This window comes from Rhodnius prolixus, unplaced genomic scaffold (assembly GCF_049639745.1).
Source record: "Rhodnius prolixus isolate KJV_2025 unplaced genomic scaffold, Rpr scaffold_8, whole genome shotgun sequence".
In the NCBI taxonomy this organism is placed as follows: domain Eukaryota; kingdom Metazoa; phylum Arthropoda; class Insecta; order Hemiptera; family Reduviidae; genus Rhodnius; species Rhodnius prolixus.
Genome location: NW_027411593.1, coordinates 4399971 through 4424748, shown reverse-complemented (window position 1 = coordinate 4424748; position 24778 = coordinate 4399971). Strand labels below are relative to the sequence as shown.

General features: G+C 30.3%; 1 protein-coding gene across 10 annotated transcripts in view; it reads right to left on the bottom strand.

Annotated features, from left to right (window-relative positions):
• Nucleotides 1–24778, bottom strand: part of LOC141450727 (NAD kinase-like) — a 189211-nt gene that overhangs the window by 122759 nt on the left and 41674 nt on the right. The gene's annotated exons all lie outside the window — the stretch shown is intronic.

Here is a 24778-nt window from a genome sequence, read left to right as displayed (position 1 = left end):
ATACATACCTCTATAACTGACATAAATCGCATGGTTTCTGTAGCAACAGATAAGGAGATACAAAAGGTTAAATTTTGGTGGTTTTACAACTAGTTGAAATTTTTAACCTTTTTTTCTCTCTTTCCACTGTACAGATTTTAATGCGTTTTATACCAAATAGTAGAGAATACACAGCTCTATAATTGACATAAATCGCATGGTATTTGTAGCAATAGTTAACGAGATATAGAAGGTTAAATTTTGGTGGTTTTGCAACTAGTTGAAATTAGAAACCTTTTTTTCTCTCTTTCTACAGTACAGAATTTAATGCGTTTTATACCAAATTGTAGAGAATACACAGCTCTATAATTGACATAAATCGCATTGTTTTAGTAGCAATAGTTAACGAGATATAGAAGGTTAAATTTGGGTGGTTTTACAACTAGTTGAAATTTCAAACCATTTTTTTTCTCTTTCTACTGTACAGAATTTAATGCGTTTTATACCAAATTGTAGAGAATACACAGCTCTATAATTGACATAAATCGCATTGTTTTAGTAGCAATAGTTAACGAGATATAGAAGGTTAAATTTGGGTGGTTTTACAACTAATTGAAATTTCAAACTACTTTTTTTTCTCTTTCTACTGTACAGAATTTAAAACGTTTTATACCAAATTGTAGAGAATACACAGCTCTATAATTGACATAAATCGCATTGTTTTAGTAGCAATAGTTAACGAGATATAGAAGGTTAAATTTGGGTGGTTTTACACCTAGTTGAAATTTCAAACCATTTTTATTCTTTTTCTACTGTACAGAATTTAATGCGTTTTATACAAAATTGTAAAGAATTCACAGCTCTATAATTGACTTAAATCGCATGGCTTCTGTAGCAACAGATAAAGAGATATAGAAGGTTCAATTTTAGAGGTTTTACAACTAGTTGAAACTTCTAACCTTTTTTTCTCTCTTTCTACAGTACAGATTTTAATGCGTTTTATACCAAATTGTAGAGAATACACAGCTCTAAAATTGACATAAATCGCATTGTTTTAGTAGCAATAGTTAACGAGATATAGAAGGTTAAATTTGGGTGGTTTTACAACTAGTTGAAATTTCAAACCATTTTTTTTCTCTTTCTACTGTACAGAATTTAATTAGTTTTATACCGAATTGTAGAGAATACACAGCTCTATAACTGACATAAATAGCATGGTTGTAGTAGCAATTGTTAACGAGATATAGAAGGGAAAATTTTGGTGGTTTTACAACTAGTTGAAATTTCTAACCATTATTTCTCTCTTTCTGCTGTACAGATTTTAATGCGTTTTATAACAAATTTTAGAGAATACACAGCTCTATAACCGACATGAATCGCATTGTTTTAGTAGCAATTGTTAATGAGATATAGAAGGTTAAATTTAGGAGGTTTTCCAACTAGTTGAAATTTCTACCCTTTATTTCTCTCTTTCTACCGCACAGATTTTAATGCGTATTATACCAAATTGTAGAGAATACATACCTCTATAACTGACATAAATCGCATGGTTTCTGTAGCAACAGATAAGGAGATACAAAAGGTTAAATTTTGGTGGTTTTACAACTAGTTGAAATTTTTAACCTTTTTTTCTCTCTTTTCACTGTACAGAATTTAATGCGTTTTATACCAAATTGTAGAGAATACACAGCTCTATAATTGACATAAATCGCATTGTTTTAGTAGCAATAGTTAACGAGATATAGAAGGTTAAATTTGGGTGGTTTTACAACTAGTTGAAATTTCAAACCATTTTTATTCTTTTTCTACTGTACAGAATTTAATGCGTTTTATACCAAATTGTAGAGAATACACAGCTCTATAATTGACATAAATCGCATTGTTTTAGTAGCAATAGTTAACGAGATATAGAAGGTTAAATTTGGGTGGTTTTACAACTAGTTGAAATTTCAAACCATTTTTTTTCTCTTTCTACTGTACAGAATTTAATTAGTTTCATACCGAATTGTAGAGAATACATAGCTCTATAACTGACATAAATCGCATAGTTTTAATAGCAATAGTTAACGAGATAAAGAAGGTTAAATATTGGAGGTTTTGCAACTAGTTCAAAATTCAAAACTTTATTTCCCTTTTTATACTGTACAGAATTTAATTAGTTTCATACCGAATTGTAGAGAATACATAGCTCTATAACTGACATAAATCGCATAGTTTTAGTAGCAACAGTTAACGAGATAAAGAAGGTTAAATATTGGAGGTTTTGCAACTAGTTCAAAATTCAAACCTTTATTTCCCTTTTTCTACTGTACAGAATTTAATTAGTTTTATACCGAATTGTAGAGAATACATAGCTCTATAACTGACATAAATCGCATAGTTTTAGTAGCAATTGTTAACGAGATATAGAAGGTTAAATTTGGGTGTTTTACAACTAGTTGAAATTTCAAACCATTTTTTCTCTCTTTCTACTGTACAGAATTTAATTACTTTCATACCGAATTGTAGAGAATACATAGCTCTATAACTGACATAAATCGCATAGTTTTAGAAGCAATAGTTAATGAGATAAAGAAGGTTAAATTTTGGAGGTTTTGCAACTGGTTGAAATTAGAAACCTTTTTTTCTCTCTTTCTGCTGTACACAATTTAATGCGTTTTATACCGAATTGTAGAGAATACACAGCTCTATAACTGACATAAATCGCATGGTTTTAGTAGCAATAGTTAATGAGATATAGAAGGTTAAATTTTGGTGGTTTTGTAACTAGTTCAAAATTCAAACCTTTCTTTCTCTCTTTCTGCTGTACAGATTTTAATGCGTTTTATACCAAATAGTAGAGAATACACAGCTCTATAATTGACATAAATCGCATGGTTTTAGTAGCAATAGTTAACGAGATATAGAAGGGTAAATTTTGGAAGTTTTGCAACTAGTTGAAATTTCAAACCTTCTTTTCTCTCTTTCTACTGTACAGATTTTAATGCGTTTTATACCGAATTGTAGAGAATACACACCTCTATAACTGACATAAATAGCATGGTTTTAGTAGCAATTGTTAACGAGATATAGAAGGGTAAATTTTGGTGGTTTTGTAACTAGTTCAAAATTCAAACCATTCTTTCTCTCTTTCTGCTGTACAGATTTTAATGCGTTTTATACCAAATAGTAGAGAATACACAGCTCTATAATTGACATAAATTGCATGGTTTTAGTAGCAATAGTTAACGAGATATAGAAGTGTAAATTTTGGAAGTTTTGCAACTAGTTGAAATTTCAAACCTTTTTTTCTCTCTTTCTACTGTACAGATTTTAATGCGTTTTATACCGAATTGTAGAGAATACACAGCTCTATAACTGACATAAATAGCATGGTTTTAGTAGCAATTGTTAACGAGATATAGAAGGGTAAATTTTGGTGGTTTTACAACTAGTTGAAATTTCTAACCTTTATTTCTCTCTTTCTGCTGTACAGATTTTAATGCGTTTTATACCGAATTGTAGAGAATACACAGCTCTATAACTGACATAAATAGCATGGTTTTAGTAGCAATTGTTAACGAGATATAGAAGGGTAAATTTTGGTGGTTTTGTAACTAGTTCAAAATTCAAACCTTTCTTTCTCTCTTTCTGCTGTACAGATTTTAATGCGTTTTATACCAAATAGTAGAGAATACACAGCTCTATAATTGACATAAATCGCATGGTTTTAGTAGCAATAGTTAACGAGATAAAGAAGGGTAAATTTTGGAAGTTTTGCAACTAGTTGAAATTTCTAACCTTTTTTTCTCTCTTTCTACTGTACAGATTTTAATGCGTTTTATACCGAATTGTAGAGAATACACAGCTCTATAACTGACATAAATAGCATGGTTTTAGTAGCAGTTGTTAACGAGATATAGAAGGGTAAATTTTGGTGGTTTTACAACTAGTTGAAATTTCTAACCTTTATTTCTCTCTTTCTGCTGTACAGATTTTAATGCGTTTTATAACAAATTTTAGAGAATACACAGCTCTATAACCGACATGAATCGCATTGTTTTAGTAGCAATTGTTAATGAGATATAGAAGGTTAAATTTAGGAGGTTTTGCAACTAGTTGAAATTTCAAACCTTCTTTTCTCTCTTTCTACTGTACAGATTTTAATGCGTTTTATACCGAATTGTAGAGAATACACACCTCTATAACTGACATAAATAGCATGGTTTTAGTAGCAATTGTTAACGAGATATAGAAGGGTAAATTTTGGTGGTTTTGTAACTAGTTCAAAATTCAAACCATTCTTTCTCTCTTTCTGCTGTACAGATTTTAATGCGTTTTATACCAAATAGTAGAGAATACACAGCTCTATAATTGACATAAATCGCATGGTTTTAGTAGCAATAGTTAACGAGATAAAGAAGGGTAAATTTTGGAAGTTTTGCAACTAGTTGAAATTTCTAACCTTTTTTTCTCTCTTTCTACTGTACAGATTTTAATGCGTTTTATACCGAATTGTAGAGAATACACAGCTCTATAACTGACATAAATAGCATGGTTTTAGTAGCAATTGTTAACGAGATATAGAAGGGTAAATTTTGGTGGTTTTACAACTAGTTGAAATTTCTAACCTTTATTTCTCTCTTTCTGCTGTACAGATTTTAATGCGTTTTATAACAAATTTTAGAGAATACACAGCTCTATAACCGACATGAATCGCATTGTTTTAGTAGCAATTGTTAATGAGATATAGAAGGTTAAATTTAGGAGGTTTTGCAACTAGTTGAAATTTCTACCCTTTATTTCTCTCTTTCTACCGCACAGATTTTAATGCGTATTATACCAAATTGTAGAGAATACATACCTCTATAACTGACATAAATCGCATGGTTTCTGTAGCAACAGATAAGGAGATACAAAAGGTTAAATTTTGGTGGTTTTACAACTAGTTGAAATTTTTAACCTTTTTTTCTCTCTTTCTACTGTACAGATTTTAATGCGTTTTATACCAAATTGTAGAGAATACACAGCTCTATAACTGACATAAATAGCATGGTTTAAGCAGCAATAGTTAACGAGATATAGAAGGTTAAATTTTGGTGGTTTTGCAACTAGTTGAAATTAGAAACCTTTTTTTCTCTCTTTCTGCTGTACACATTTTAATGCGTTTTACACCAAATTGAAGAGAATACACCGCTCTATAACAGACATAAATCGCATGGTTTTAGTAGCAATAGTTAATGAGATATAGAAGCTTAAATTTGGGTGGTTTTACAACTAGTTGAAATTTCAAACCTTTTTTTCTCTCTTTCTGCTGTACACATTTTAATGCGTTTTACACCAAATTGAAGAGAATACACAGCTCTATAACTGACAAAAATCGCATGGTTTTAGTAGCAATAGTTAATGAGATATAGAAGGTTAAATTTTGGTGGTTTTGTAACTAGTTCAAAATTCAAACCTTTCTTTCTCTCTTTCTGCTGTACAGATTTTAATGCGTTTTATACCGAATTGTAGAGAATACACAGCTCTATAACTGACATAAATAGCATGGTTTTAGTAGCAATTGTTAACGAGATATAGAAGGGTAAATTTTGGTGGTTTTGTAACTAGTTCAAAGTTCAAACCTTTCTTTCTCTCTTTCTGCTGTACAGATTTTAATGCGTTTTATACCAAATAGTAGAGAATACACAGCTCTATAATTGACATAAATCGCATGGTTTTAGTAGCAATAGTTAACGAGATATAGAAGGGTAAATTTTGGAAGTTTTGCAACTAGTTGAAATTTCAAATCTTTTTTTCTCTCTTTCTACTGTACAGATTTTAATGCGTTTTATACCGAATTGTAGAGAATACACAGCTCTATAACTGACATGAATCGCATTGTTTTAGTAGCAATTGTTAATGAGATATAGAAGGTTAAATTTAGGAGGTTTTGCAACTAGTTGAAATTTCTACCCGTTATTTCTCTCTTTCTACTGCACAGATTTTAATGCGTATTATACCAAATTGTAGAGAATACATACCTCTATAACTGACATAAATCGCATGGTTTCTGTAGCAACAGATAAGGAGATACAAAAGGTTAAATTTTGGTGGTTTTACAACTAGTTGAAATTTTTAACCTTTTTTTCTCTCTTTCTACTGTACAGATTTTAATGCGTTTTATACCAAATTGTAGAGAATACACAGCTCTATAACTGACATAAATAGCATGGTTTGAGCAGCAATAGTTAAAGAGATATAGAAGGTTAAATTTTGGTGGTTTTGCAACTAGTTGAAATTAGAAACCTTTTTTTCTCTCTTTCTGCTGTACAGATTTTAATGCGTTTTATACCAAATTGTAGAGAATACACAGCTCTATAACTGACATAAATCGCATGGTTTTAGTAGCAATAGTTAATGAGATATAAAAGGTTAAATTTTGGTGATTTTGTAACTAGTTCAAAATTCAAACCTTTCTTTCTCTCTTTCTGCTGTACAGATTTTAATGCGTTTTATACCAAATAGTAGAGAATACACAGCTCTATAATTGACATAAATCGCATGGTTTTAGTAGCAATAGTTAACGAGATATAGAAGGGTAAATTTTGGAAGTTTTGCAACTAGTTGAAATTTCAAACCTTTTTTTTCTCTCTTTCTACTGTACAGATTTTAATGCGTTTTATACCAAATTGTAGAGAATACACAGCTCTATAACTGACATAAATAGCATGGTTTTAGTAGCAATTGTTAACGAGATATAGAAGGGTAAATTTTGGAGGTTTTGTAACTAGTTCAAAATTCAAACCTTTATTTCTCTCTTTCTACTGTACAGATTTTAATTAGTTTTATACCGAATTGTAGACAATACACCGCTCTATAACAGACATAAATCGCATGGTTTTAGTAGCAATAGTTAATGAGATATAGAAGCTTAAATTTTGGTGGTTTTACAACTAGTTGAAATTTCTAACCTTTTTTTCTCTCTTTCTACTGTACAGAATTTAATTAGTTTTATACCGAATTGTAGAGAATATACAGCTCTATAACTGACATAAATAACATGGTTTTAATAGCAATTGTTAACGAGATATAAAAGGGTAAATTTTCGTGGTTTTACAACTAGTTAAAATTTCAAACCTTTATTTCTCTCTTTCTGCTGTACAGATTTTAATGCGTTTTATAACAAATTTTAGAGAATACACAGCTCTAGAAACGACATGAATCGCATTGTTTTAGTAGCAATAGTTAACGAGATATAGAAGGGTAAATTTTGGAAGTTTTGCAACTAGTTGAAATTTCAAATCTTTTTTTCTCTCTTTCTACTGTACAGATTTTAATGCGTTTTATACCGAATTGTAGAGAATACACAGCTCTATAACTGACATAAATAGCATGGTTTTAGTAGCAATTGTTAACGAGATATAGAAGGGTAAATTTTGGTGGTTTTACAACTAGTTGAAATTTCTAACCTTTATTCCTCTCTTTCTGCTGTACAGATTTTAATGCGTTTTATAACAAATTTTAGAGAATACACAGCTCTATAACCGACATGAATCGCATTGTTTTAGTAGCAATTGTTAATGAGATATAGAAGGTTAAATTTAGGAGGTTTTGCAACTAGTTGAAATTTCTACCCGTTATTTCTCTCTTTCTACTGCACAGATTTTAATGCGTATTATACCAAATTGTAGAGAATACATACCTCTATAACTGACATAAATCGCATGGTTTCTGTAGCAACAGATAAGGAGATACAAAAGGTTAAATTTTGGTGGTTTTACAACTAGTTGAAATTTTTAACCCTTTTTTCTCTCTTTCTACTGTACAGATTTTAATGCGTTTTATACGAAATTGTAGAGAATACACAGCTCTATAACTGACAAAAATAGCATGGTTTGAGCAGCAATAGTTAAAGAGATATAGAAGGTTAAATTTTGGTGGTTTTGCAACTAGTTGAAATTAGAAACCTTTTTTTCTCTCTTTCTGCTGTACAGATTTTAATGCGTTTTATACCAAATTGTAGAGAATACACAGCTCTATAACTGACATAAATCGCATGGTTTTAGTAGCAATAGTTAATGAGATATAAAAGGTTAAATTTTGGTGATTTTGTAACTAGTTCAAAATTCAAACCTTTCTTTCTCTCATTCTGCTGTACAGATTTTAATGCGTTTTATACCGAATTGTAGAGAATACACAGCTCTATAACTGACATAAATCGCATGGTTTTAGTAGCAATAGTTAATGAGATATAGAAGGTTAAATTTTGGTGGTTTTGTAACTAGTTCAAAATTCAAACCTTTCTTTCTCTCTTTCTGCTGTACAGATTTTAATGCGTTTTATACCGAATTGTAGAGAATACACAGCTCTATAACTGACATAAATAGTATGGTTTTAGTAGCAATTGTTAACGAGATATAGAAGGGTAAATTTTGGTGGTTTTGTAACTAGTTCAAAGTTCAAACCTTTCTTTCTCTCTTTCTGCTGTACAGATTTTAATGCGTTTTATACCAAATAGTAGAGAATACACAGCTCTATAATTGACATAAATCGCATGGTTTTAGTAGCAATAGTTAACGAGATATAGAAGGGTAAATTTTGGAAGTTTTGCAACTAGTTGAAATTTCAAATCTTTTTTTCTCTCTTTCTACTGTACAGATTTTAATGCGTTTTATACCGAATTGTAGAGAATACACAGCTCTATAACTGACATGAATCGCATTGTTTTAGTAGCAATTGTTAATGAGATATAGAAGGTTAAATTTAGGAGGTTTTGCAACTAGTTGAAATTTCTACCCGTTATTTCTCTCTTTCTACTGCACAGATTATAATGCGTATTATACCAAATTGTAGAGAACACATACCTCTATAACTGACATAAATCGCATGGTTTCTGTAGCAACAGATAAGGAGATACAAAAGGTTAAATTTTGGTGGTTTTACAACTAGTTGAAATTTTTAACCTTTTTTTCTCTCTTTCTACTGTACAGATTTTAATGCGTTTTATACCAAATTGTAGAGAATACACAGCTCTATAACTGACATAAATAGCATGGTTTGAGCAGCAATAGTTAAAGAGATATAGAAGGTTAAATTTTGGTGGTTTTGCAACTAGTTGAAATTAGAAACCTTTTTTTCTCTCTTTCTGCTGTACAGATTTTAATGCGTTTTATACCAAATTGTAGAGAATACACAGCTCTATAACTGACATAAATCGCATGGTTTTAGTAGCAATAGTTAATGAGATATAAAAGGTTAAATTTTGGTGATTTTGTAACTAGTTCAAAATTCAAACCTTTCTTTCTCTCTTTCTGCTGTACAGATTTTAATGCGTTTTATACCAAATAGTAGAGAATACACAGCTCTATAATTGACATAAATCGCATGGTTTTAGTAGCAATAGTTAACGAGATATAGAAGGGTAAATTTTGGAAGTTTTGCAAGTAGTTGAAATTTGAAACCTTTTTTTTCTCTCTTTCTACTGTACAGATTTTAATGCGTTTTATACCAAATTGTAGAGAATACACAGCTCTATAACTGACATAAATAGCATGGTTTTAGTAGCAATTGTTAACGAGATATAGAAGGGTAAATTTTGGAGGTTTTGTAACTAGTTCAAAATTCAAACCTTTATTTCTCTCTTTCTACTGTACAGATTTTAATTAGTTTTATACCGAATTATAGACAATACACCGCTCTATAACAGACATAAATCGCATGGTTTTAGTAGCAATAGTTAATGAGATATAGAAGCTTAAATTTTGGTGGTTTTACAACTAGTTGAAATTTCTAACCTTTTTTTCTCTCTTTCTACTGTACAGAATTTAATTAGTTTTATACCGAATTGTAGAGAATATACAGCTCTATAACTGACATAAATAACATGGTTTTAATAGCAATTGTTAACGAGATATAAAAGGGTAAATTTTCGTGGTTTTACAACTAGTTAAAATTTCAAACCTTTATTTCTCTCTTTCTGCTGTACAGATTTTAATGCGTTTTATAACAAATTTTAGAGAATACACAGCTCTATAAACGACATGAATCGCATTGTTTTAGTAGCAATAGTTAACGAGATATAGAAGGGTAAATTTTGGAAGTTTTGCAACTAGTTGAAATTTCAAATCTTTTTTTCTCTCTTTCTACTGTACAGATTTTAATGCGTTTTATACCGAATTGTAGAGAATACACAGCTCTATAACTGACATAAATAGCATGGTTTTAGTAGCAATTGTTAACGAGATATAGAAGGGTAAATTTTGGTGGTTTTACAACTAGTTGAAATTTCTAACCTTTATTCCTCTCTTTCTGCTGTACAGATTTTAATGCGTTTTATAACAAATTTTAGAGAATACACAGCTCTATAACCGACATGAATCGCATTGTTTTAGTAGCAATTGTTAACGAGATATAGAAGGTTAAATTTAGGAGGTTTTGCAACTAGTTGAAATTTCTACCCGTTATTTCTCTCTTTCTACTGCACAGATTTTAATGCGTATTATACCAAATTGTAGAGAATACATACCTCTATAACTGACATAAATCGGATGGTTTCTGTAGCAACAGATAAGGAGATACAAAAGGTTAAATTTTGGTGGTTTTACAACTAGTTGAAATTTTTAACCTTTTTTTCTCGCTTTCTACTGTACAGATTTTAATGCGTTTTATACGAAATTGTAGAGAATACACAGCTCTATAACTGACATAAATAGCATGGTTTGAGCAGCAATAGTTAAAGAGATATAGAAGCTTAAATTTTGGTGGTTTTGCAACTAGTTGAAATTAGAAACCTTTTTTTCTCTCTTTCTGCTGTACAGATTTTAATGCGTTTTATACCAAATTGTAGAGAATACACAGCTCTATAACTGACATAAATCGCATGGTTTTAGTAGCAATAGTTAATGAGATATAAAAGGTTAAATTTTGGTGATTTTGTAACTAGTTCAAAATTCAAACCTTTCTTTCTCTCATTCTGCTGTACAGATTTTAATGCGTTTTATACCGAATTGTAGAGAATACACAGCTCTATAACTGACATAAATCGCATGGTTTTAGTAGCAATAGTTAATGAGATATAGAAGGTTAAATTTTGGTGGTTTTGTAACTAGTTCAAAATTCAAACCTTTCTTTCTCTCTTTCTGCTGTACAGATTTTAATGCGTTTTATACCAAATAGTAGAGAATACACAGCTCTATAATTGACATAAATCGCATGGTTTTAGTAGAAATAGTTAACGAGATATAGAAGGTTATATTTTGGAGGTTTTGCAACTAGTTGAAATTTCAAACCTTTATTTCTCTCTTTCTACTGTACAGATTTTAATGCGTTTTATACCAAATTATAGAGAACACGTAGCTCTATAACTGACATAAATAGCATGGTTTTAGTAGCAATAGTTAACGAGATATAGAAAGGTAAATTTTGGAGGTTTTGCAACTAGTTGAAATTTTAAACCTTTATTTCTCTCTTTCTACTGTACAGATTTTAATGCCTTTTATACCAAATTATAGAGAATACGTAGCTCTATAACTGACATAAATAGCATGGTTTTAGTAGCAATAGTTAACGAGATATAGAAGGGTAAATTTTGGAGGTTTTGCAACTAGTTGAAATTTCAAACCTTTTTTTCTCTCTTTGTACTGTACAGATTTTAATGCGTTTTATACCAAATTATTGAGAATACGTAGCTCTATAAGTGATATAAATAGCATTGCTTTAGTAGCAATAGTTAACGAGATATAGAAGGGTAAATTTTGGTGGTTTTGCAACTAGTTGAAATTTCAAACCTTTATTTCTCTCTTTCTACTGTACAGATTTTAATGCCTTTTATACCAAATTATAGAGAACACGTAGCTCTATAACTGACATAAATAGCATGGTTTTAGTAGCAATAGTTAACGAGATATAGAAGGGTAAATTTTGGTGGTTTTGCAACTAGTTGAAATTTCAAACCTTTATTTCTCTCTTTCTACTGCACAGATTTTAATGCGTTTTATACCAAATTGTAGAGAATACACAGCTCTATAACTGACATAAATAGCATGGTTTTAGTAGCAATAGTTAACGAGATATAGAAGGTTAAATTTTGGAGGTTTTGCAACTAGTTGAAATTTCAAACCTTTATTTCTCTCTTTCTGCTGTACAGATTTTAATGCGTTTTATACCAGATTATAGAGAATACGTAGCTCTATAACTGATATAAATAGCATGGTTTTAGTAGCAATAGTTAACGAGATATAGAAGGTTATATTTTGGAGGTTTTGCAACTAGTTGAAATTTCAAACCTTTATTTCTCTCTTTCTGCTGTACAGATTTTAATGCGTTTTATACCAAATTATAGAGAATACGTAGCTCTATAACTGATATAAATAGCATGGTTTTAGTAGCAATAGTTAACAAGATATAGAAGGGTAAATTTTGGTGGTTTTGCAACTAGTTGAAATTTCAAACCCTTATTTCTCTCTTTCTGCTGTACAGATTTTAATGCGTTTTATACCAAATTATAGAGAATACGTAGCTCTATAACTGACATAAATAGCATGGTTTTAGTAGCAATAGTTAACGAGATATAGAAGGTTAAATTTTGGAGGTTTTGCAACTAGTTGAAATTTCAAACCTTTATTTCTCTCTTTCTACTGTACAGATTTTAATGCGTTTTATACCAAATTATAGAGAACACGTAGCTCTATAACTGACATAAATAGCATGGTTTTAGTAGCAATAGTTAACGAGATATAGAAAGGTAAATTTTGGAGGTTTTGCAACTAGTTGAAATTTTAAACCTTTTGTTCTCTCTTTGTACTGTACAGATTTTAATGCGTTTTATACCGAATTGTAGAGAATACACAGCTCTATAACTGACATAAATAGCATGGTTTTAGTAGCAATTGTTAACGAGATATAGAAGGGTAAATTTTGGAGGTTTTGCAACTAGTTGAATTTTCTTACCTTTATTTCTCTCTTTCTACTGTACAGATTTTAATGCGTTTTATACCAAATTATAGAGAATACGTAGCTCTATAACTGATATAAATAGCATGGTTTTAGTAGCAATAGTTAACGAGATATAGAAGGGTAAATTTTGGAGGTTTTGCAAGTACTTCAAACTTCAAACCTTATTTTCTCCCATTCTAGTGTACAGATTTTAGTTGGTTTTATACCATATTATAGAGAATACACAGCTCTATAACTGACATAAATGGCATTGTTTTAGTAGCAATAGTTAACGAGATATAGAAGGTTATATTTTGGAGGTTTTGCTACTAGTTGAAATTTCAAACCTTTATTTCTCTCTTTCTGCTGTACAGATTTTAATGCGTTTTATACCAAATTATAGAGAATACGTAGCTCTATAACTGATATAAATAGCATGGTTTTAGTAGCAATAGTTAACGAGATATAGAAGGGTAAATTTTGGAGGTTTTGCAACTAGTTGAAATTTCAAACCTTTATTTCTCTCTTTCTACTGTACAGATTTTAATGCGTTTTATACCAAATTATAGAGAATACGTAGCTCTATAACTGATATAAATAGCATGGTTTTAGTAGCAATAGTTAATGAGATATAGAAGGTTAAATTTTGGTGGTTTTGTAACTAGTTCAAAATTCAAACCTTTCTTTCTCTCTTTCTGCTGTACAGATTTTAATGCGTTTTATACCAAATAGTAGAGAATACACAGCTCTATAATTGACATAAATCGCATGGTTTTAGTAGAAATAGTTAACGAGATATAGAAGGTTATATTTTGGAGGTTTTGCAACTAGTTGAAATTTCAAACCTTTATTTCTCTCTTTCTACTGTACAGATTTTAATGCGTTTTATACCAAATTATAGAGAACACGTAGCTCTATAACTGACATAAATAGCATGGTTTTAGTAGCAATAGTTAACGAGATATAGAAAGGTAAATTTTGGAGGTTTTGCAACTAGTTGAAATTTTAAACCTTTATTTCTCTCTTTCTACTGTACAGATTTTAATGCCTTTTATACCAAATTATAGAGAATACGTAGCTCTATAACTGACATAAATAGCATGGTTTTAGTAGCAATAGTTAACGAGATATAGAAGGGTAAATTTTGGAGGTTTTGCAACTAGTTGAAATTTCAAACCTTTTTTTCTCTCTTTGTACTGTACAGATTTTAATGCGTTTTATACCAAATTATTGAGAATACGTAGCTCTATAAGTGATATAAATAGCATTGCTTTAGTAGCAATAGTTAACGAGATATAGAAGGGTAAATTTTGGTGGTTTTGCAACTAGTTGAAATTTCAAACCTTTATTTCTCTCTTTCTACTGTACAGATTTTAATGCCTTTTATACCAAATTATAGAGAACACGTAGCTCTATAACTGACATAAATAGCATGGTTTTAGTAGCAATAGTTAACGAGATATAGAAGGGTAAATTTTGGTGGTTTTGCAACTAGTTGAAATTTCAAACCTTTATTTCTCTCTTTCTACTGCACAGATTTTAATGCGTTTTATACCAAATTGTAGAGAATACACAGCTCTATAACTGACATAAATAGCATGGTTTTAGTAGCAATAGTTAACGAGATATAGAAGGTTAAATTTTGGAGGTTTTGCAACTAGTTGAAATTTCAAACCTTTATTTCTCTCTTTCTGCTGTACAGATTTTAATGCGTTTTATACCAGATTATAGAGAATACGTAGCTCTATAACTGATATAAATAGCATGGTTTTAGTAGCAATAGTTAACGAGATATAGAAGGTTATATTTTGGAGGTTTTGCAACTAGTTGAAATTTCAAACCTTTATTTCTCTCTTTCTGCTGTACAGATTTTAATGCGTTTTATACCAAATTATAGAGAATACGTAGCTCTATAACTGATATAAATAGCATGGTTTTAGTAGCAATAGTTAACAAGATATAGAAGGGTAAATTTTGGTGGTTTTGCAACTAGTTGAAATTTCAAACCCTTATTTCTCTCTTTCTGCTGTACAGATTTTAATGCGTTTTATACCAAATTATAGAGAATACGTAGCTCTATAACTGACATAAATAGCATGGTTTTAGTAGCAATAGTTAACGAGATATAGAAGGGTAAATTTTGGTGGTTTTGCAACTAGTTGAAATTTCAAACCTTTATTTCTCTCTTTCTACTGCACAGATTTTAATGCGTTTTATACCAAATTGTAGAGAATACACAGCTCTATAACTGACATAAATAGCATGGTTTTAGTAGCAATAGTTAACAAGATATAGAAGGGTAAATTTTGGTGGTTTTGCAACTAGTTGAAATTTCAAACCCTTATTTCTCTCTTTCTGCTGTACAGATTTTAATGCGTTTTATACCAAATTATAGAGAACACGTAGCTCTATAACTGACATAAATAGCATGGTTTTAGTAGCAATAGTTAACGAGATATAGAAAGGTAAATTTTGGAGGTTTTGCAACTAGTTGAAATTTTAAACCTTTTGTTCTCTCTTTGTACTGTACAGATTTTAATGCGTTTTATACCGAATTGTAGAGAATACACAGCTCTATAACTGACATAAATAGCATGGTTTTAGTAGCAATTGTTAACGAGATATAGAAGGGTAAATTTTGGAGGTTTTGCAACTAGTTGAATTTTCTTACCTTTATTTCTCTCTTTCTACTGTACAGATTTTAATGCGTTTTATACCAAATTATAGAGAATACGTAGCTCTATAACTGATATAAATAGCATGGTTTTAGTAGCAATAGTTAACGAGATATAGAAGGGTAAATTTTGGTGGTTTTGCAACTAGTTGAAATTTCAAACCCTTATTTCTCTCTTTCTGCTGTACAGATTTTAATGCGTTTTATACCAAATTATAGAGAACACGTAGCTCTATAACTGACATAAATAGCATGGTTTTAGTAGCAATAGTTAACGAGATATAGAAAGGTAAATTTTGGAGGTTTTGCAACTAGTTGAAATTTTAAACCTTTTGTTCTCTCTTTGTACTGTACAGATTTTAATGCGTTTTATACCGAATTGTAGAGAATACACAGCTCTATAACTGACATAAATAGCATGGTTTTAGTAGCAATTGTTAACGAGATATAGAAGGGTAAATTTTGGAGGTTTTGCAACTAGTTGAATTTTCTTACCTTTATTTCTCTCTTTCTACTGTACAGATTTTAATGCGTTTTATACCAAATTATAGAGAATACGTAGCTCTATAACTGATATAAATAGCATGGTTTTAGTAGCAATAGTTAACGAGATATAGAAGGGTAAATTTTGGAGGTTTTGCAAGTACTTCAAACTTCAAACCTTATTTTCTCCCATTCTAGTGTACAGATTTTAGTTGGTTTTATACCATATTATAGAGAATACACAGCTCTATAACTGACATAAATGGCATTGTTTTAGTAGCAATAGTTAACGAGATATAGAAGGTTATATTTTGGAGGTTTTGCTACTAGTTGAAATTTCAAACCTTTATTTCTCTCTTTCTGCTGTACAGATTTTAATGCGTTTTATACCAAATTATAGAGAATACGTAGCTCTATAACTGATATAAATAGCATGGTTTTAGTAGCAATAGTTAACGAGATATAGAAGGGTAAATTTTGGAGGTTTTGCAACTAGTTGAAATTTCAAACCTTTATTTCTCTCTTTCTACTGTACAGATTTTAATGCGTTTTATACCAAATTATAGAGAATACGTAGCTCTATAACTGATATAAATAGCATGGTTTTAGTAGCAATAGTTAATGAGATATAGAAGGTTAAATTTTGGTGGTTTTGTAACTAGTTCAAAATTCAAACCTTTCTTTCTCTCTTTCTGCTGTACAGATTTTAATGCGTTTTATACCAAATAGTAGAGAATACACAGCTCTATAATTGACATAAATCGCATGGTTTTAGTAGAAATAGTTAACGAGATATAGAAGGTTATATTTTGGAGGTTTTGCAACTAGTTGAAATTTCAAACCTTTATTTCTCTCTTTCTACTGTACAGATTTTAATGCGTTTTATACCAAATTATAGAGAACACGTAGCTCTATAACTGACATAAATAGCATGGTTTTAGTAGCAATAGTTAACGAGATATAGAAAGGTAAATTTTGGAGGTTTTGCAACTAGTTGAAATTTTAAACCTTTATTTCTCTCTTTCTACTGTACAGATTTTAATGCCTTTTATACCAAATTATAGAGAATACGTAGCTCTATAACTGACATAAATAGCATGGTTTTAGTAGCAATAGTTAACGAGATATAGAAGGGTAAATTTTGGAGGTTTTGCAACTAGTTGAAATTTCAAACCTTTTTTTCTCTCTTTGTACTGTACAGATTTTAATGCGTTTTATACCAAATTATTGAGAATACGTAGCTCTATAAGTGATATAAATAGCATTGCTTTAGTAGCAATAGTTAACGAGATATAGAAGGGTAAATTTTGGTGGTTTTGCAACTAGTTGAAATTTCAAACCTTTATTTCTCTCTTTCTACTGTACAGATTTTAATGCCTTTTATACCAAATTATAGAGAACACGTAGCTCTATAACTGACATAAATAGCATGGTTTTAGTAGCAATAGTTAACGAGATATAGAAGGGTAAATTTTGGTGGTTTTGCAACTAGTTGAAATTTCAAACCTTTATTTCTCTCTTTCTACTGCACAGATTTTAATGCGTTTTATACCAAATTGTAGAGAATACACAGCTCTATAACTGACATAAATAGCATGGTTTTAGTAGCAATAGTTAACGAGATATAGAAGGTTAAATTTTGGAGGTTTTGCAACTAGTTGAAATTTCAAACCTTTATTTCTCTCTTTCTGCTGTACAGATTTTAATGCGTTTTATACCAGATTATAGAGAATACGTAGCTCTATAACTGATATAAATAGCATGGTTTTAGTAGCAATAGTTAACGAGATATAGAAGGTTATATTTTGGAGGTTTTGCAACTAGTTGAAATTTCAAACCTTTATTTCTCTCTTTCTGCTGTACAGATTTTAATGCGTTTTATACCAAATTATAGAGAATACGTAGCTCTATAACTGATATAAATAGCATGGTTTTAGTAGCAATAGTTAACAAGATATAGAAGGGTAAATTTTGGTGGTTTTGCAACTAGTTGAAATTTCAAACCCTTATTTCTCTCTTTCTGCTGTACAGATTTTAATGCGTTTTATACCAAATTATAGAGAATACGTAGCTCTATAACTGACATAAATAGCATGGTTTTAGTAGCAATAGTTAACGAGATATAGAAGGGTAAATTTTGGTGGTTTTGCAACTAGTTGAAATTTCAAACCTTTATTTCTCTCTTTCTACTGCACAGATTTTAATGCGTTTTATACCAAATTGTAGAGAATACACAGCTCTATAACTGACATAAATAGCATGGTTTTAGTAGCAATAGTTAACGAGATATAGAAGGTTAAATTTTGGAGGTTTTGCAACTAGTTGAAATTTCAAACCTTTATTTCTCTCTTTCTGCTGTACAGATTTTAATGCGTTTTATACCAGATTATAGAGAATACGTAGCTCTATAACTGATATAAATAGCATGGTTTTAGTAGCAATAGTTAACGAGATATAGAAGGTTATATTTTGGAGGTTTTGCAACTAGTTGAAATTTCAAACCTTTATTTCTCTCTTTCTGCTGTACAGATTTTAATGCGTTTTATACCAAATTATAGAGAATACGTAGCTCTATAACTGATATAAATAGCATGGTTTTAGTAGCAATAGTTAACAAGATATAGAAGGGTAAATTTTGGTGGTTTTGCAACTAGTTGAAATTTCAAACCCTTATTTCTCTCTTTCTGCTGTACAGATTTTAATGCGTTTTATACCAAATTATAGAGAATACGTAGCTCTATAACTGACATAAATAGCATGGTTTTAGTAGCAATAGTTAACGAGATATAGAAGGTTAAATTTTGGAGGTTTTGCAACTAGTTGAAATTTCAAACCTTTATTTCTCTCTTTCTGCTGTACAGATTTTAATGCGTTTTATACCAGATTATAGAGAATACGTAGCTCTATAACTGATATAAATAGCATGGTTTTAGTAGCAATAGTTAACGAGATATAGAAGGTTATATTTTGGAGGTTTTGCAACTAGTTGAAATTTCAAACCTTTATTTCTCTCTTTCTGCTGTACAGATTTTAATGCGTTTTATACCAAATTATAGAGAATACGTAGCTCTATAACTGATATAAATAGCATGGTTTTAGTAGCAATAGTTAACAAGATATAGAAGGGTAAATTTTGGTGGTTTTGCAACTAGTTGAAATTTCAAACCCTTATTTCTCTCTTTCTGCTGTACAGATTTTAATGCGTTTTATACCAAATTATAGAGAATACGTAGCTCTATAACTGACATAAATAGCATGGTTTTAGTAGCAATAGTTAACGAGATATAGAAGGTTAAATTTTGGAGGTTTTGCAACTAGTTGAAATTTCAAACCTTTATTTCTCTCTTTCTACTGTACAGATTTTAATGCGTTTTATACCAAATTATAGAGAACACGTAGCTCTATAACTGACATAAATAGCATGGTTTTAGTAGCAATAGTTAACGAGATATAGAAAGGTAAATTTTGGAGGTTTTGCAACTAGTTGAAATTTTAAACCTTTTGTTCTCTCTTTGTACTGTACAGATTTTAATGCGTTTTATACCGAATTGTAGAGAATACACAGCTCTATAACTGACATAAATAGCATGGTTTTAGTAGCAATAGTTAACGAGATATAGAAGGTTAAATTTTGGAGGTTTTGCAACTAGTTGAAATTTCAAACCTTTATTTCTCTCTTTCTGCTGTACAGATTTTAATGCGTTTTATACCAGATTATAGAGAATACGTAGCTCTATAACTGATATAAATAGCATGGTTTTAGTAGCAATAGTTAACGAGATATAGAAGGTTATATTTTGGAGGTTTTGCAACTAGTTGAAATTTCAAACCTTTATTTCTCTCTTTCTGCTGTACAGATTTTAATGCGTTTTATACCAAATTATAGAGAATACGTAGCTCTATAACTGATATAAATAGCATGGTTTTAGTAGCAATAGTTAACAAGATATAGAAGGGTAAATTTTGGTGGTTTTGCAACTAGTTGAAATTTCAAACCCTTATTTCTCTCTTTCTGCTGTACAGATTTTAATGCGTTTTATACCAAATTATAGAGAATACGTAGCTCTATAACTGACATAAATAGCATGGTTTTAGTAGCAATAGTTAACGAGATATAGAAGGGTAAATTTTGGTGGTTTTGCAACTAGTTGAAATTTCAAACCTTTATTTCTCTCTTTCTACTGCACAGATTTTAATGCGTTTTATACCAAATTGTAGAGAATACACAGCTCTATAACTGACATAAATAGCATGGTTTTAGTAGCAATAGTTAACGAGATATAGAAGGTTAAATTTTGGAGGTTTTGCAACTAGTTGAAATTTCAAACCTTTATTTCTCTCTTTCTGCTGTACAGATTTTAATGCGTTTTATACCAGATTATAGAGAATACGTAGCTCTATAACTGATATAAATAGCATGGTTTTAGTAGCAATAGTTAACGAGATATAGAAGGTTATATTTTGGAGGTTTTGCAACTAGTTGAAATTTCAAACCTTTATTTCTCTCTTTCTGCTGTACAGATTTTAATGCGTTTTATACCAAATTATAGAGAATACGTAGCTCTATAACTGATATAAATAGCATGGTTTTAGTAGCAATAGTTAACAAGATATAGAAGGGTAAATTTTGGTGGTTTTGCAACTAGTTGAAATTTCAAACCCTTATTTCTCTCTTTCTGCTGTACAGATTTTAATGCGTTTTATACCAAATTATAGAGAACACGTAGCTCTATAACTGACATAAATAGCATGGTTTTAGTAGCAATAGTTAACGAGATATAGAAAGGTAAATTTTGGAGGTTTTGCAACTAGTTGAAATTTTAAACCTTTTGTTCTCTCTTTGTACTGTACAGATTTTAATGCGTTTTATACCGAATTGTAGAGAATACACAGCTCTATAACTGACATAAATAGCATGGTTTTAGTAGCAATTGTTAACGAGATATAGAAGGGTAAATTTTGGAGGTTTTGCAACTAGTTGAATTTTCTTACCTTTATTTCTCTCTTTCTACTGTACAGATTTTAATGCGTTTTATACCAAATTATAGAGAATACGTAGCTCTATAACTGATATAAATAGCATGGTTTTAGTAGCAATAGTTAACGAGATATAGAAGGGTAAATTTTGGAGGTTTTGCAAGTACTTCAAACTTCAAACCTTATTTTCTCCCATTCTAGTGTACAGATTTTAGTTGGTTTTATACCATATTATAGAGAATACACAGCTCTATAACTGACATAAATGGCATTGTTTTAGTAGCAATAGTTAACGAGATATAGAAGGTTATATTTTGGAGGTTTTGCTACTAGTTGAAATTTCAAACCTTTATTTCTCTCTTTCTGCTGTACAGATTTTAATGCGTTTTATACCAAATTATAGAGAATACGTAGCTCTATAACTGATATAAATAGCATGGTTTTAGTAGCAATAGTTAACGAGATATAGAAGGGTAAATTTTGGAGGTTTTGCAACTAGTTGAAATTTCAAACCTTTATTTCTCTCTTTCTACTGTACAGATTTTAATGCGTTTTATACCAAATTATAGAGAATACGTAGCTCTATAACTGATATAAATAGCATGGTTTTAGTAGCAATAGTTAATGAGATATAGAAGGTTAAATTTTGGTGGTTTTGTAACTAGTTCAAAATTCAAACCTTTCTTTCTCTCTTTCTGCTGTACAGATTTTAATGCGTTTTATACCAAATAGTAGAGAATACACAGCTCTATAATTGACATAAATCGCATGGTTTTAGTAGAAATAGTTAACGAGATATAGAAGGTTATATTTTGGAGGTTTTGCAACTAGTTGAAATTTCAAACCTTTATTTCTCTCTTTCTACTGTACAGATTTTAATGCGTTTTATACCAAATTATAGAGAACACGTAGCTCTATAACTGACATAAATAGCATGGTTTTAGTAGCAATAGTTAACGAGATATAGAAAGGTAAATTTTGGAGGTTTTGCAACTAGTTGAAATTTTAAACCTTTATTTCTCTCTTTCTACTGTACAGATTTTAATGCCTTTTATACCAAATTATAGAGAATACGTAGCTCTATAACTGACATAAATAGCATGGTTTTAGTAGCAATAGTTAACGAGATATAGAAGGGTAAATTTTGGAGGTTTTGCAACTAGTTGAAATTTCAAACCTTTTTTTCTCTCTTTGTACTGTACAGATTTTAATGCGTTTTATACCAAATTATTGAGAATACGTAGCTCTATAAGTGATATAAATAGCATTGCTTTAGTAGCAATAGTTAACGAGATATAGAAGGGTAAATTTTGGTGGTTTTGCAACTAGTTGAAATTTCAAACCTTTATTTCTCTCTTTCTACTGTACAGATTTTAATGCCTTTTATACCAAATTATAGAGAACACGTAGCTCTATAACTGACATAAATAGCATGGTTTTAGTAGCAATAGTTAACGAGATATAGAAGGGTAAATTTTGGTGGTTTTGCAACTAGTTGAAATTTCAAACCTTTATTTCTCTCTTTCTACTGCACAGATTTTAATGCGTTTTATACCAAATTGTAGAGAATACACAGCTCTATAACTGACATAAATAGCATGGTTTTAGTAGCAATAGTTAACGAGATATAGAAGGTTAAATTTTGGAGGTTTTGCAACTAGTTGAAATTTCAAACCTTTATTTCTCTCTTTCTGCTGTACAGATTTTAATGCGTTTTATACCAGATTATAGAGAATACGTAGCTCTATAACTGATATAAATAGCATGGTTTTAGTAGCAATAGTTAACGAGATATAGAAGGTTATATTTTGGAGGTTTTGCAACTAGTTGAAATTTCAAACCTTTATTTCTCTCTTTCTGCTGTACAGATTTTAATGCGTTTTATACCAAATTATAGAGAATACGTAGCTCTATAACTGATATAAATAGCATGGTTTTAGTAGCAATAGTTAACAAGATATAGAAGGGTAAATTTTGGTGGTTTTGCAACTAGTTGAAATTTCAAACCCTTATTTCTCTCTTTCTGCTGTACAGATTTTAATGCGTTTTATACCAAATTATAGAGAATACGTAGCTCTATAACTGACATAAATAGCATGGTTTTAGTAGCAATAGTTAACGAGATATAGAAGGGTAAATTTTGGTGGTTTTGCAACTAGTTGAAATTTCAAACCTTTATTTCTCTCTTTCTACTGCACAGATTTTAATGCGTTTTATACCAAATTGTAGAGAATACACAGCTCTATAACTGACATAAATAGCATGGTTTTAGTAGCAATAGTTAACGAGATATAGAAGGTTAAATTTTGGAGGTTTTGCAACTAGTTGAAATTTCAAACCTTTATTTCTCTCTTTCTGCTGTACAGATTTTAATGCGTTTTATACCAGATTATAGAGAATACGTAGCTCTATAACTGATATAAATAGCATGGTTTTAGTAGCAATAGTTAACGAGATATAGAAGGTTATATTTTGGAGGTTTTGCAACTAGTTGAAATTTCAAACCTTTATTTCTCTCTTTCTGCTGTACAGATTTTAATGCGTTTTATACCAAATTATAGAGAATACGTAGCTCTATAACTGATATAAATAGCATGGTTTTAGTAGCAATAGTTAACAAGATATAGAAGGGTAAATTTTGGTGGTTTTGCAACTAGTTGAAATTTCAAACCCTTATTTCTCTCTTTCTGCTGTACAGATTTTAATGCGTTTTATACCAAATTATAGAGAATACGTAGCTCTATAACTGACATAAATAGCATGGTTTTAGTAGCAATAGTTAACGAGATATAGAAGGTTAAATTTTGGAGGTTTTGCAACTAGTTGAAATTTCAAACCTTTATTTCTCTCTTTCTGCTGTACAGATTTTAATGCGTTTTATACCAGATTATAGAGAATACGTAGCTCTATAACTGATATAAATAGCATGGTTTTAGTAGCAATAGTTAACGAGATATAGAAGGTTATATTTTGGAGGTTTTGCAACTAGTTGAAATTTCAAACCTTTATTTCTCTCTTTCTGCTGTACAGATTTTAATGCGTTTTATACCAAATTATAGAGAATACGTAGCTCTATAACTGATATAAATAGCATGGTTTTAGTAGCAATAGTTAACAAGATATAGAAGGGTAAATTTTGGTGGTTTTGCAACTAGTTGAAATTTCAAACCCTTATTTCTCTCTTTCTGCTGTACAGATTTTAATGCGTTTTATACCAAATTATAGAGAATACGTAGCTCTATAACTGACATAAATAGCATGGTTTTAGTAGCAATAGTTAACGAGATATAGAAGGTTAAATTTTGGAGGTTTTGCAACTAGTTGAAATTTCAAACCTTTATTTCTCTCTTTCTACTGTACAGATTTTAATGCGTTTTATACCAAATTATAGAGAACACGTAGCTCTATAACTGACATAAATAGCATGGTTTTAGTAGCAATAGTTAACGAGATATAGAAAGGTAAATTTTGGAGGTTTTGCAACTAGTTGAAATTTTAAACCTTTTGTTCTCTCTTTGTACTGTACAGATTTTAATGCGTTTTATACCGAATTGTAGAGAATACACAGCTCTATAACTGACATAAATAGCATGGTTTTAGTAGCAATTGTTAACGAGATATAGAAGGGTAAATTTTGGAGGTTTTGCAACTAGTTGAATTTTCTTACCTTTATTTCTCTCTTTCTACTGTACAGATTTTAATGCGTTTTATACCAAATTATAGAGAATACGTAGCTCTATAACTGATATAAATAGCATGGTTTTAGTA